Here is a 13,172-nt window from a genome sequence, read left to right on the forward strand (position 1 = left end):
TGTCTTAATCCTGTGACCTGGGGGTTGCCGACCTTCACCATCTCTCAGCAAATCTACTAGTGGGTCAGGTCCAAGGTATCTGTGTGACTTTGGTGTGATCACTATGGATACAGATAAATTATGTCATGAGATGATCAACCTCCTGTTTTATACTTCTCCATCATTGCAGAGCAAGGTGCATCAGCCCAGCCAGCAAGAGCCATGACCAGTTCCCATGACCAATTCCCATCTTCTCTGTCATTTTTGCCCTCTTCTTGCTGCATACACCAACAGTGGGATGCGACTGCTGTTCTACCCATGTTGCATTTCTTCTGCTGTTTGGTGTAAAGGTCTGGTTTTCTTTACAGACACAAGACTAGCTTATTCCCTTCACTATTGGAAGTGGTCCATTTGCCCATTTCAGTGGTCCATTTCAAAACAACCATTAAATTTTTTTTCATATTGCTTATCTGAGTTGATGAAGTGTTGAATATTATCCTGTTTTCAGTAGAGATAGGTCTGGTTTCTACTCTGGAAACATTCAAAAGGATTTTTTTTTCATTAAAAGTGGCCTAAGAGAAACTGAGTGTGGGGACTGTCCCCACCAACACAATGGTGCCTGTCCTGATCCTTTGCATGTCTCAAAGCACAGATACCACATCTAAAGGGAATACAGGGAAGCCAAAAATCCCTGTCAGGAAGACTACATGGCCATAAGCCAAGGGGGTTCTTGTTTTAATGAGTCAGAGCCCTGTTTAACATCAGCTGAAGAAAACCCAGGGGAAGAAAACAGGTACTGACATAGGATGTACGGACTGCAGAGTAAACCGGTGAGAGGTCCAATCTGTAAGATCCATCTCTAAATTATAAAAAAAAGCCACCACTGATGGTGTCAGGCTGCAAAATGGCATCAGCTTCTGCAGCGCCAGAGGGGCAGCTGGGAGGCAGCTGTCAGCCGGGTAGAGACCTCTGCCAGTCTCTGCAGGCTTCTGGGGAAACTGGACCTGAGCCTGCTGAATTCAAGATGTATATTAATAATTGATATTGAATATCCTTCACAATAAGTAACAGGTGGTGGAAAACGTTTCTTCATTCTCGCAAACTGTTACCCCACATACGTATTTTATGAAGCGTGGAAACCCAAAAAACTTAAGTTTAATTTCTGTTACTCATTATTTTAGTTTTACATAGTCTTGCCTAAATGGAGCGGTCTTCTGCTTAACGTTGTGCAATAGACCTAATTTCTTTCTGTGGCCCGCTCACCTTGGAGGCAAGGTCACAGGTTGCTGATCTAGCAAGGCCTGATTTTTCTTTTCCCCACCCCCGATCACACAAAACAGTTTCTCAAACATACCTGTGTCATGACCTCAATTTTGATAATCAGTCTGATTAAAGAAATAGTTTTCACAGAGAGAAAGAGGCAGCTATGGGGAGCTTCTGCTCTTTTCAGCCCCGTTAGCGCAGGAACAGAACAAACCACAACCTGCAAAGCACTGCAGGCAACCTGAGGTGTGATGCAGAGCCCTCAGCTGATGAAATGCAAGAACATAATGGTGGGATAATGGCACAATAGAAGCAAAACTATTCATTTCTAAATGAGTGCCTTCCTCTGGGCTGCAGTGGAAGGAACATCTACCTGCCAGGTGGATCCTTGACATTAAAACAAGCATTAAGGGATGTTTCTTTGCATGGAGGTAATGTCTGAACTCCTGTCATTAATATTCAAATGTTGTGGGTCCAATTCTGTTTTCATTTTGTGCAAAAAGAATCTTGTTGAAAGAATGAAAAACAAGTGGTTGCGTGTAGGAGGCTGAAGCACCGCTCTGTGTGAATCTTCAGGGCTCAGCGGGAGTCAATAGTTTTATGTCAATGCATAGCAGCTGAGCATCTGTGCCAGAAACTTTTCTACATTTCCCTGCCTCATTGACATATGTTGATCGTGCATTATGCCTGTCCCTAGTTTATTATGCAATAAGGGCCATGCTAAATAGCAGAAAGATTGAAATGTTGTTTAGGCTTTGTATTACAAAAGTTCATAGCTGCCCCTGTCCGTCACGCTTAAAGAGCAAGGAAGTCTTGCCAAAGAGATGCCTTATGGGTGATCTCACCAGGGCGTCCTTGTGCACAACCAGGCAAGGCTGGAGTCTTTTCCCTTGCTCTATCGGTAACGGCTGCACTCAGCCCCTCTCCTCCTGCTTACTGTGTGGAGTGAAGACAACAAAGTCATCTCCGTGGTTGCAGGTCCTCTCCTCCCTTGTTGAGTCAGGATGCTCTGCTGCAAGGTCCTCCATGCTGAGTAGTGCCTTTCTCTGCTGAGCTCACTCTTCTGCCCTCCCCAAAGACTTTGTGCTGTTCTCATGCATGATGTATCAACTTCTGACCCAGTCTTGGCTACTGCCTTGCAGAGGACTTTAGAGATCCTCCCACTGCCTCTTCTCCAAACTTTGGATGAAGTGTGAGACCTGAGCTTTGGATTTTCTTGCTCAAGCAGCTGGTGAAGGTGTCCTTCTACCCTGGAGCAGGTTATGATCATGTGGCCTTGGTGCCCTTCTGGAAACTGCTGGTGTGGCTGTACCTTGGAGCATTGGTGCATTTGTCTTGGAAGGGTGCTGTAAAGCCAGTGTCTCCAGGACCTGCCACAGCGTCTCACCACAGGCTGGTTTCTTTTTAAGTACAAAGAAGTCCTCTCTGGTGCCTATCTGCCTGTCCAAACCTGTGGCAAAGTCCTGGGAGATGGCACTTTCTGCACCTGTTGGCATAGGGTTTCTGTGTGAGCGTGGGTTATGATGGAGTTAGCTCTGCCAAGCTCCTCCAGCACTATCTCAGCACTGCCTTCCTGATTTGCACTGGTGGGTTGGAATAGGGCATTCATCTTCCCCGTCTCTGCTTCTGGCACTGGTGAGGCTGCTTAGTGGGGCACCAAAGGCTGGGAGTGAAGTATGTTACTGCCTTCATGACTTTTTTTGCCTGGTTTTGGTGCCTGACTTTGGTGGAGAGGATTTTGTCCTCATTCCTGAGGGCTGCCCACCTTTGTCAGGTCCCATAGATGTGGTTGGATGGACTTCCCAAGGAGCTGCAGATATCTGCTTACTGCAAAAGGGGCATCTTCTGTGTCTGTTTGGATCAAGGGTGGACCAAATCCTCTGTTCTTCAAGGGGCATTCAGGACAGTCTGCGTAAAATTGGCATCTCCTGTAATGCCACAGATGGAAGCAATGTCTCTAACACTTCCTTCCCTCTTTGTTTGCCTCTACAGCTGTTTGCCGAAGATCTCCTGCCTCCCTTTCATGGTGGCAGTGCTGCAGGTCATACTCAATACTTCCAAGTTTGTGCTGTCCCTGTGGTCCTTGGGGTGCAGCTTGTGCACAAGACACTGTTTTGTGCTCCTGAGTCTGCAGGACTGATTTCCACCTGGCCACCAGATATGCCCATCAGTGTCATCGCTGGCTCTTGACCAGCTGACTGTACGTTCCCATCTGGCTTGCCTGCAGGCTCATGGGTGTCCTGGAGATGATGGCAATAGGCTGTAACTATCTCGGATACAGGATCTTGCCACTTCCTTACCTTGATGGCTGGTGAGTGGCAGGGCCATGCAAGACTGAGGGGTTTTGGGCAACTGGGCAATGCTCACTGTCTTCTTCATCTCATTCTTGTGAGATTGACAGAATTCGCAGGAGCAATCACCAATTTCCATGAAAGGATGACTCTTGGTCTGAGACATAATGGTGTGGATGTCTTAAAATTGAGGCCAGGTCCACTTGTCCTCAGGAAAATCCTGTAGACACCGGTTTCTCAGAGGTCCTCAAATCCTGCTGCTCCCATTAAAGCTCACTTGACATAAGGCAACATGGTGAGAAATTTCCTGGGTGAGTTTTCCAAAACCTGTAGTGCTTGTGTGAAAACACCATGCAGGTATGAATGCATCCATTCCCATGACACAGGGAGATGGAGTGGAAATATAAGATGCATAGTCATAATCTTCCTAGGTGTAGATTGACACAGAAATCTTGTTATGTTACTGGCTTAATAGTTTTTTTATTCCTGTATGGCTTCTATACAAGCTTTGGGAGATGTATTACTGACACAAGGGGAGGTTTTCTGTTTAGTCTTACGTAAGCTAATATCAGTTTAGGTCCTTTCTGTTCCTCAATCAGTTTGTTCTTCAGCAAATTCTATTCTCTTCTTTGATTGTGAAATCCGCATCTTGTGTTGTACTCCCTATTAAATGTTTCGGTGAGCAGGCTGAAGAATAAGACTATTTGTTCTTCTGCACATTTCTTCAAAGATAACTGTCATGGTTTAACCTCAGCCGGCAACTGAGCACCACGCAGCTGCTCGCTCACTCCCCCCCAGTGGGATGGGGGAGAGAATCGGAAGGGTAAAAGTGAGAAAACTCATGGGTTGACATAAAGACAGTTTAATAGGTAAAGCAAAAGCTGCGCACGCAAGCAAAGCAAAACAAGGCATTCGTTCACTGCTTCCCATGGGCAGGCAGGTGTTCAGCCATCCCCAGGAAAGCAGGGCTCCATCACGCGTAACGGTTACTTGGGAAGACAAACACCATCACTCCAAACGTCTCCCCCTTCCTTCTTCTTCCCCCAGTTTATGTACTGAGCATGATGTCACATGCTTTGGAATATCCCGTTGGCCAGTTTGGGTCAGCTGTCCTGGCTGTGCCCCCTCCCAGCTTCTTGTGCCCCTCCAGCCTTCTCAGTCGGTAGAGCATGGGAAGTTGGAAAGTCCTTGACTAGTGTAAGCACTACGGAGCAACAACTAATTATCAATATTGTTCCCACCCTAAATCCAAAACACAGCACTGTACCAGCTACTAAGAAGGAAATTAACTCTATCCCTGCTGAAACCAGGACAATAACTTTCACTTTATTTACACTCCTTTGCAATTCTCCTAGAAACTTTCCTCAAGAGACAAATAGAAGGACACGCAGGCTGGGGCTACAAACCAACTTCTAGCTGCTCACAGAAGGTTTATTGCGGTGAGGACTTTTGCTGCAGCTTCTATCTATGGAGACCTGGGTGGAAGCCAGCCCAAGTGAAAGACGGCACAGGACAGAGTTGCTCCAGCACAGGGGAAGAGTTTTCCAGCCCCTATGTTGTTCTTCCCTCACCCTTAGGCACAGCACTGGGTTTGTTTTGTTTTTTTTTTTCCAGGTAGGCAGGCAAGGTCAGCTCCCACCTCCTGGGCAGGAGCATCCACCCACCCGTCCAGGCTGTGCGGTACTGTAGTGCTTAAGGACAATAGCATAGGACCAGCTGGGGTGTTAGGTCATAGAGATATGGAAAGGTTTTCGGGGGTTTGTTTTTGTGTTGTTTTTGTGTGTGTGTGTTTTGGTTTTTTAACAAAATAACAGTATTTGAAACAGCAGAAGACAAGGGAATTATCAATAAATTCCCCTTGATCCTTCCCACCTTCAGACATCTTGGAAACATCTTCCTTGTAAATTGCAACTTACAAACCCTTTGTTGTTTGATAAGGTGACAAAATTGGTAAAACATAAAAGCCTTTTTGATCCTGCTTATGGAATATCTCTTCCTGCTGGCTGCAAAAGACTTGGACCAGGTCAAACCATAGATCCTCAAAAGTCCAGAGGCAAGTAAGAAGATGACCTTTTTTTTTTCTTTTTTAAATGTGAATTTAATTACATTTTAAAATTTTTAGAAGTATTCTTGTATGCATTTTCTAAATTTGTTTTACCTAGTATTGGTCCCTGCATGAAGCTTCTACAACTTGAGCTGCAGTATGGTCATGCTTGAATTGTTCTGATATGCAATGTAGCAGATGGAGTTGCTCTGCAGGATGGGCAGGGTATTGTGCATCTTCCAGTGAAGACCTGGTAAGAAAGCATGTGTGATAGTAAATTCTTGTCTCAGACTCAGTCCATATCTGCCACAAGACCAGAATTTCTGGGCAGATAAAACATCTTCTGTAACTAAAAAAAAACCCCACAAACATATATATGTGTAACTTTGCAGATTTATTTAGGCCAATGTTTCAGAACATGGTCTCTTTTCTCTAAATCGTTTCATAGAGTGGTGTCCACTGTCGGAATCTGTGGTTATCATTGAATTAGAGCTCACTTATAAATAATATAAGCATTAGGGTAAGTGACATTATTTGGAAAAAAGTAATTAAACTGTCCTGATGAGGAGGTCCAATCCACAGGCTGAAGAAGAGTCAGGTCCTGCTGCAGCCTTGTGCCCATTTCCAGATGCATTCCTCCCCCCGCCCTGAGGCTGGCCTCCCAGCACATCCCCATGGCTAAATTCCCAGGCAAGCCAGCAGTCCCTGTGTGGGTGCTCTCGTGGAAGTGAGGGAGTGCAAAATTCACGTCCGCGAAGCACAGTGGCCCAAGGTCTCCAGCTTGCCCTATTAAACCTATGGCTAGTCCTCATCCAAGCCAGCAGACCCATAGAAATGATCCTCAGTGTCGGTGCCAGCAGAAGGAGGCAGTAGAAAGGAACATTCATCCACTTCTTGCCACGTGCCGAAACGTTAACACAACCCATATGTCCATACGTGAAAAAGAAACAATATCTTATGCAAACCAGCTGTCCCTCAACAGGGAACAGCTTTGGCGCTTTCACGTTGTTTTACATTTTTTAAGTGGGGTGTAAGGTTAATTAAGAAATCCCTGTAACAGCCCTTTGAAGTAGGGGCAGCCGGGCTGAATCCTTCCTCTTCCTCCAGCTGTCCAAGCCCCTGTGGCAGGGCAGGTGGGACTGGAGGCAGGACTTTATGGCTGGGGAAAGAGGATGTCACAAAATGGATGGGAGCCCCACCAAAGGGAAGAGGGTTTCCTGGGCTGGCACAGATGGCTGGCAGCCGTCCTGCCAGAGGAGGCAGGTGAATCCGTGATGAAGCCGCTGGAGATGTCAGGACCTCCTGGAACCTCAAAAATTCTGATCAGAGCTCAAGCTGAACAGGTTTTTCCTGTGTTACATTTGCTTTTTCTTGGGTTTTCAAAAAGGATCTCTGCAAAAATGCCTTTCCTTGAGCACAGAGCAGTGGCTAATAAATGAAGAAGTACTAGAATTTCAGTTTCCATTTGCTGAACTTCAGCATCTTCCCAGGCATGCTTCCAGAAAAGCACAATAATAGAGTGGTTAAACCCAGAGACGCTACCACAAATGTCTCACTGTCCAATATTGGATAAAAGGACATATCCGCTTCACCACACTAGCTATAAAATACTGGCTTAATCTCCCTGGATTGATGCTGCCTCAGTTATTTTAGTCTTAACAGGTTTATAGCTGTCTGAGGGACAGAGACCAAACTGCCCCTGATGTAAAATAGAAGGAATCCTACACAAATGAGGATATTTACCTTATTTGCATTTTAGCTCATTAACTAGGGTAAAACCCTGTCTTGCTGCCTCTGTGAAAAGGCAAACCAAATGATCTCCTTGTCATTGCAGATTTTCGGATCTCCAGGCTCATCCCTTAGGACTTAACGCAATGTTTGAAAGATAGCTGGAGGTGCCCCCATCCCCATTTCCACCCCCCAGGTATGGAAAGACCATGCCATGCCCAGGGACACCAGGAGCCCCTGGTGTCAGTGAGGATGTAGCTCAGTGAGGATGTAGGTATTTTCTACAGATATTTGGTATTTGGGGCCGGACTCTGCTCAGAGTGGCACAGCAAGAACCCCAGAGGCACCGGCACAAGCTGCTGCATGGGAAACCCCCCGTTACTGAAATCCAGGCTTTTCAACACATTCATTAGCAACCTGGAAAAGAGGAATTTTGCTGATGATGCTACGTTTTGCAGAATGGTAAAGCTGAGGGACAACGGTGAAGAACTGCAGATTCACTAACTCGTTGCGAAGTGATGCACAGAAGGAAAATAACCCAAATGCCATGTATGAGATGATGGGCTCTGGCTGATCATGAGTCCTCCAGAATGAGATCCCAATGTTTTGATGGATGGTCCCATGAAAGCACCAGTCCATTGCTCAAGAGCATCAAAAAAGTCAAAAAACCATAGGAAATTACCAGGAAAGGAAAAGAGAGCATCACAATACTGCAGCACAAATCCACCATGCTCCTGTGCCTTGGATACTGGGTGCACTTTTAGTCTTCCCATCTTAGAAGGGATACAATAGAGCTGGGAAAGCTTTGAGGAGGATGAAAGATCTGGAATGGCTTCTGTAGGAGGGACTATAAAAGCCAGATCTGTCTGGTTGTACGTGACCTCTCCTGCTATAAAAAATCAGAGAGTATCAGATGGTACTAACTTCAGCTGGAGGTAGGTTCAGGTTGGACAAGAGGAGGGTGTTGCTCTCAGGACACGTTTCCCCTGCAGGGACCCCTGGTGCATGGTTTTGGGGTTATGAGGAGTTCTTGTGAGTTTAAAAGGGTGAGGAACAAGTTCATGAATGAAGAATTCATTCAAGGGTACTGATCACTTCCAAAATGACCTATTTCATAAAATCCCCGAGCAGCAAAGTACCAGAAGCTGTGAGAGCACCCAGGTGAAATTTCCCTGCATGTTTTTCTTATTCTTACGCCCTTCCCCAGGTTTTTGGCCAGAGTTCAAGACAGGATCCTGGGCTTAGTGGATTTGTGCCAATACAGCCATTTTCATGTTCTTCTGACACAGGAAATCAAAGAGACGTTCCCTTGTGAAGACGGATGTAATGAGCAAGGCATCATGCATGAGTGATTTCTGCTTTACATCCTGATTCAAGCTAAACATTTAATGATGAAGCCCAGAGCTCAGAGATTGAAGGATGGAAAAAATAAAACCCCAAACTTGTGTGAAAGCGTAAAAACGCATTCTGTTTCATAAAACTTGTGTTATTAGGTTTCTGAGTAAAAGAACTACAGGATATCTCACAATCCAATCATTCATGAACTGAATCGGTAAGCAATATTGACAAGATAAAAGCCACTTGCACAAAAATGCTGAATAAGCAAAGAAATGTGTGCAATTTGCAATGTGTTCATGGCTTATTTTGCCAGCAGAAAAGGGTCTCGGTCTTCTGGTGATTCACTTGCTGCCATTTGGCTCCACTTCAGAGGTGAGGGTTTCAGAATTACTCACAGCCCCATGCTAACGAATCGGAAGTCGTGTAATGCTATTGAAGTATCTTGCAGCTTTGCCCCCTTTGAACCCACAAGAGGTACTGAGCAGATCACTTAAAAATGAGACCTTGCCGCTCTTTTTTCCCAACTTGATGCAAGTTTCATTCCAGTTTTGTACTGGTCCTTGTTTCAGACATACTGGTTTGCTCATGGCTGATATTAATGAAGACTCAACAAAACAATCTCAGCACTTCATTGTAAAGAGACAAGTGTGCCTTAATTATTGATGATATGGTGCTCTTAGTCATTACCTAAGCATCACAAAGACTCTTCTGTAATACCAGAGCCTCTCTTTTCTAATCCAACTCATACAAGGAAGGATAAGGCTTTGGTGCAGAGTGTTTGGGGCATGGGCCATGGTCTGGCAGAGGTGGGACAAAGTAGAGAGGACTCAAACTTCTAACAAGTTCAATCCTCTTGACTCTATAGATGCTTTTTCCTCCCCTACCTTGACTTCTTCCCCAAGGAAGAGGGGTAGTAAATGAGAAGGACATGTATTTGTTGGTGGGAGTTGGGAAAAAGTGATAGTCCTGTCCTGGAGGAACTGGACTGCTGTTGCCCCGATGGTGTGAAAGCTTGCAGCTAGAAACTTCTCACTGCCTCGTTGCAGAGGTCAAACCCAAGAGTATGCATTGCTGGTCAAACCCAAGAGTATTAGAAACACCTCTCTAAGAGATCTTACGCTCAGAGGATACACAGGGATGTCTGTTCAGCTCTGCAAGGCTAGGAAACCTTGAACCAGAGAGCTGAGATCCAGCAGCCAAAGCTCAGCCTTACAACCTCATCGATGAGGTGCGGTTCCAGTGGGGTAAAATAGTGGAAAACCGCTGAGTTTAAATTGCTCTAATTGCACAGAATTTTTTTCCTGTGTTTTTAGTTTGTCTTTTCCTTATGTACCTATCTAGCTATGACTGTTACAATCTTGAAATACCTAGAGCCGTTCTAAGTAGTGCTAGTTTTGTGTGATCTTCAACATTTCCAACACAAGCTCAATGCACATTTGTTGTTGGAGTTGCATTTACATGTGTGTAAGCACCGTGCCTTTGCTGAAACTAGAATATGACACAAGAGAACAAAAGTAAAAAACACAAAGCCTTGCTCAAGCCATTTATCTAAAACACTTGTAAAGGGAAAGTTTGGAAGTCAGACAAAATTATTTGTTGTTGTGCCAGATATACAGCTATTTTTAAAGCCCCCAAATATATTCTTTTTCTTTCCATGGGTCTGTCATTAAAAAGCTACAATGCACCCTGCACAGACATTTTTCTAAAGGTGTAATTTTGCCCACCAAATGCTCCAGCAGAAGCTGGAGGGGTCACAGGAGAGACTATAGTGGGGATCCTGTTGCAATAGATGCTTCAGCCTTGCAGGGTTGGGAGCTGTAGTAGAAAATACACAGTGTCATCTAGTTCAGTGTAGATGGATTTACGAGGTGGCTGTGACTGAAATCATCTGAGGCTTCCCTGCCAAGCCAAATTCTGCTTCCAGGGGTGCAGGCTGAGCCCCAGGGTGTATTGCATGAATGCACCAGCCTGGTGCTTCTCTCCTGAAGTGGGGGGGAGGTGTGGTGACAGCAAAGCAGGCACATCCAGATTTCCTCCAATTGACTTATGCTTCACCAGCAGTGAATGTGAGGCTTAAGGATGGGTTGAACAAGTCTGCTGCCCCCTCTGCACCTGCCATCTCTGGGCTACCATGAGGCACAGCTTCCAGGTCACAGCATGGACGTTACAGCTGCTCTTCATGTCATCTTCATGGATGGTGCCTCCTGCTCAGATCCAGCCAGAGCTCTCCAAGGCAGTGCCGAGGCTCATCTTCGCTATAGGTTGCTCCCCTCAGCATTGGAGCCATCTCTTGGTGGGTAGTGAGGAGGAGGAGCAGCTCTTGCAAGGGATCATGGGTTTCTCCAAGAGCCCTGGCTTTGTCCCATGTAGGACCACTGGTGACAGCATCCCTAGTCCCTGTGTTTTCTGCTGGGGGGAGGCTTGGCTTATTTTTCTCCACTACGTGGCCACCTTTGTTTGCTCCATGGAGCCTCCTTGGCCAAACAAATATTTTTATTAATACTCGTCAGCAAAAATATAAACAGATACTGAGTTATATCCACAGGCTCAGTTCTGATTATTTGACCTTTAGTTTCTACTGACAACAGCAAAGTAAATAATTTCTGTAGCGACTCAATGCTGATTTCAGCCAGGAATAAACAAGAACATGAGATGCACACAGTGAGCTATAAGTTATTAAACCGGAGACCTAAAGCCATCAAAACTGGCAGCTGCACTAGAAGTATTGATGCCAGTGGAGCAATGGTTCTCCCTTGCAAAATGCTGCTCTTTTTGCTCATCTTGCAGGCAGAGATGGGTTTGGTTAGCATGGATCTGCCCAGTAATATAGACTTGAGCTAAAGTGAACTTGAGACGGGCATCTTCCCTCCTGACTGTCGTTCAGGTCAGGTTTTCAGATGAGCCCTGGAGCCAGCAGCTCCTTTTAGGAGTGTAAATGGGCAGTGAATTTTCTGGGAAGCCTGTGAAGATACCTTGTAGGTACTTACATAGTTGGGTATTTTCATCTGAAAACTTGGCCAGGCCCCCAGCAGGTCTCCATGTTTCTAAGGCTGTCACCTACAAGCTCGTAGGGCAAGGTAACACTGGTAGATGCACTGAGGACACATCCTAGCTAATGACCAGAGGGCCTCTCTAACACTGCAAAACAGAAGGTGCAAGGAGAACTTTCCAAATAGCTTCGTTCTGGAGGATGCCCATTGGGTTTTGGTGCCTCTTATGACATTTAAATTTCATGGAGGGGCTCAGCTGGGATCTAGGAGCGGGTCCTTGGCCTCCCATCTGAACTGGCTGTGTTTGCTGTGCATTTCTGCAACCCACCAAACCCTCCCACCAAGCCCAGCTCAGAGCATTTTGGTCATAGTAGCTGAATGATGACTGTAACGCAGATCTGTGCAACAAGCCAAGTCTTAGAGAAGGATGTCCTTCTTGCCAGATCAAAGTGAGCCTATGAATGCCTTGTTAGGAGGGGCAAATCAGAGTGTGCTCATACCCATACAGTATTCTTCCAAACTAGAAAGCACTTGGCATGACTGAAGGTTAACTCTTGACATAATCAAGTAAATATTTTAAATTTAAATCTTAAAAATAAAACAGAAAACTCCAAGGTCTGGATTTTTGAGAGACTTAAGTGTCTGCTATGCTTCAAAAACTTACCTAAACTGTACATGTACATAAGTTTGCAAGATGACAGCCCAAACTACTGGTGTCTGCACAAGAGTGGCAACTATATCTGCAAGACAAAGACAGTGCCTTCTGCAAAGTCAGCTTTCAGCTTGTATGAGAAATCTTATGGCAGGGAGAGCTGTCTCCGGAGGTTGTGCTGAAGAAAGCCCGGCTCTAAGTTCAGATCCTTCAGCAGGTAAGTGCAAAGTGCTTGTTAAAACACCGAGCAAGCCAGCATCCTTGTACTGGCCAGTTGTGGTGGTCCACTTTTTGATCTCAGGCAGCACTTCCCAGTTTACAGTTTGAGTCTGTGCTGTGGGACTTGTTTAATTTTCTGCCATCTCAAGACAGCAACGTTCGCAATACTTCACAGTTTTCCTACAATAAACAGCCACTTCTAATGCTGGAATGAGAAAAAAGGTTTGTGGGAGGTGAAGTTTGGAAGCTCAGAGCTTGTCTGCCAACACCACCCATGGAAAGCCCAGTCCCTATGAACCCTCATCCTCTAGACTAACTGGTCCTAAAAGGAGGTATACTGGTAACAAATTGAAGTGGGATGAACAAGCAGCAAGTTGGGTCCTTGCTCCAGCCTCAGAGTGGCCTCTCCAAAAGTACCTCATCCAAGTGGCATTACACAGATCTCCTGGTAGGGAGATCTTCAGTGCACAATGGTGCAAGCTCCTCCTGATGGTCACCTCCTGTGGGATCCACCCCTCCCTTGATTGAAAAGAGGGATGCTTTAGCATCTGATACACCACCTGCCTGGGCTGTGACGCTCAAGGGCTGTGCCCCGAGATGCCCTGTGATCTCTGTCTGAAAAAAAAGCCCTTGTTTTGGTTGAGTCAAAGCTGTTGATTTCCACTTGT

Source organism: Pygoscelis adeliae, unplaced genomic scaffold (assembly GCF_000699105.1).
Source record: "Pygoscelis adeliae isolate BGI_AS28 unplaced genomic scaffold, ASM69910v1 Scaffold139, whole genome shotgun sequence".
NCBI lineage: Eukaryota > Metazoa > Chordata > Aves > Sphenisciformes > Spheniscidae > Pygoscelis > Pygoscelis adeliae.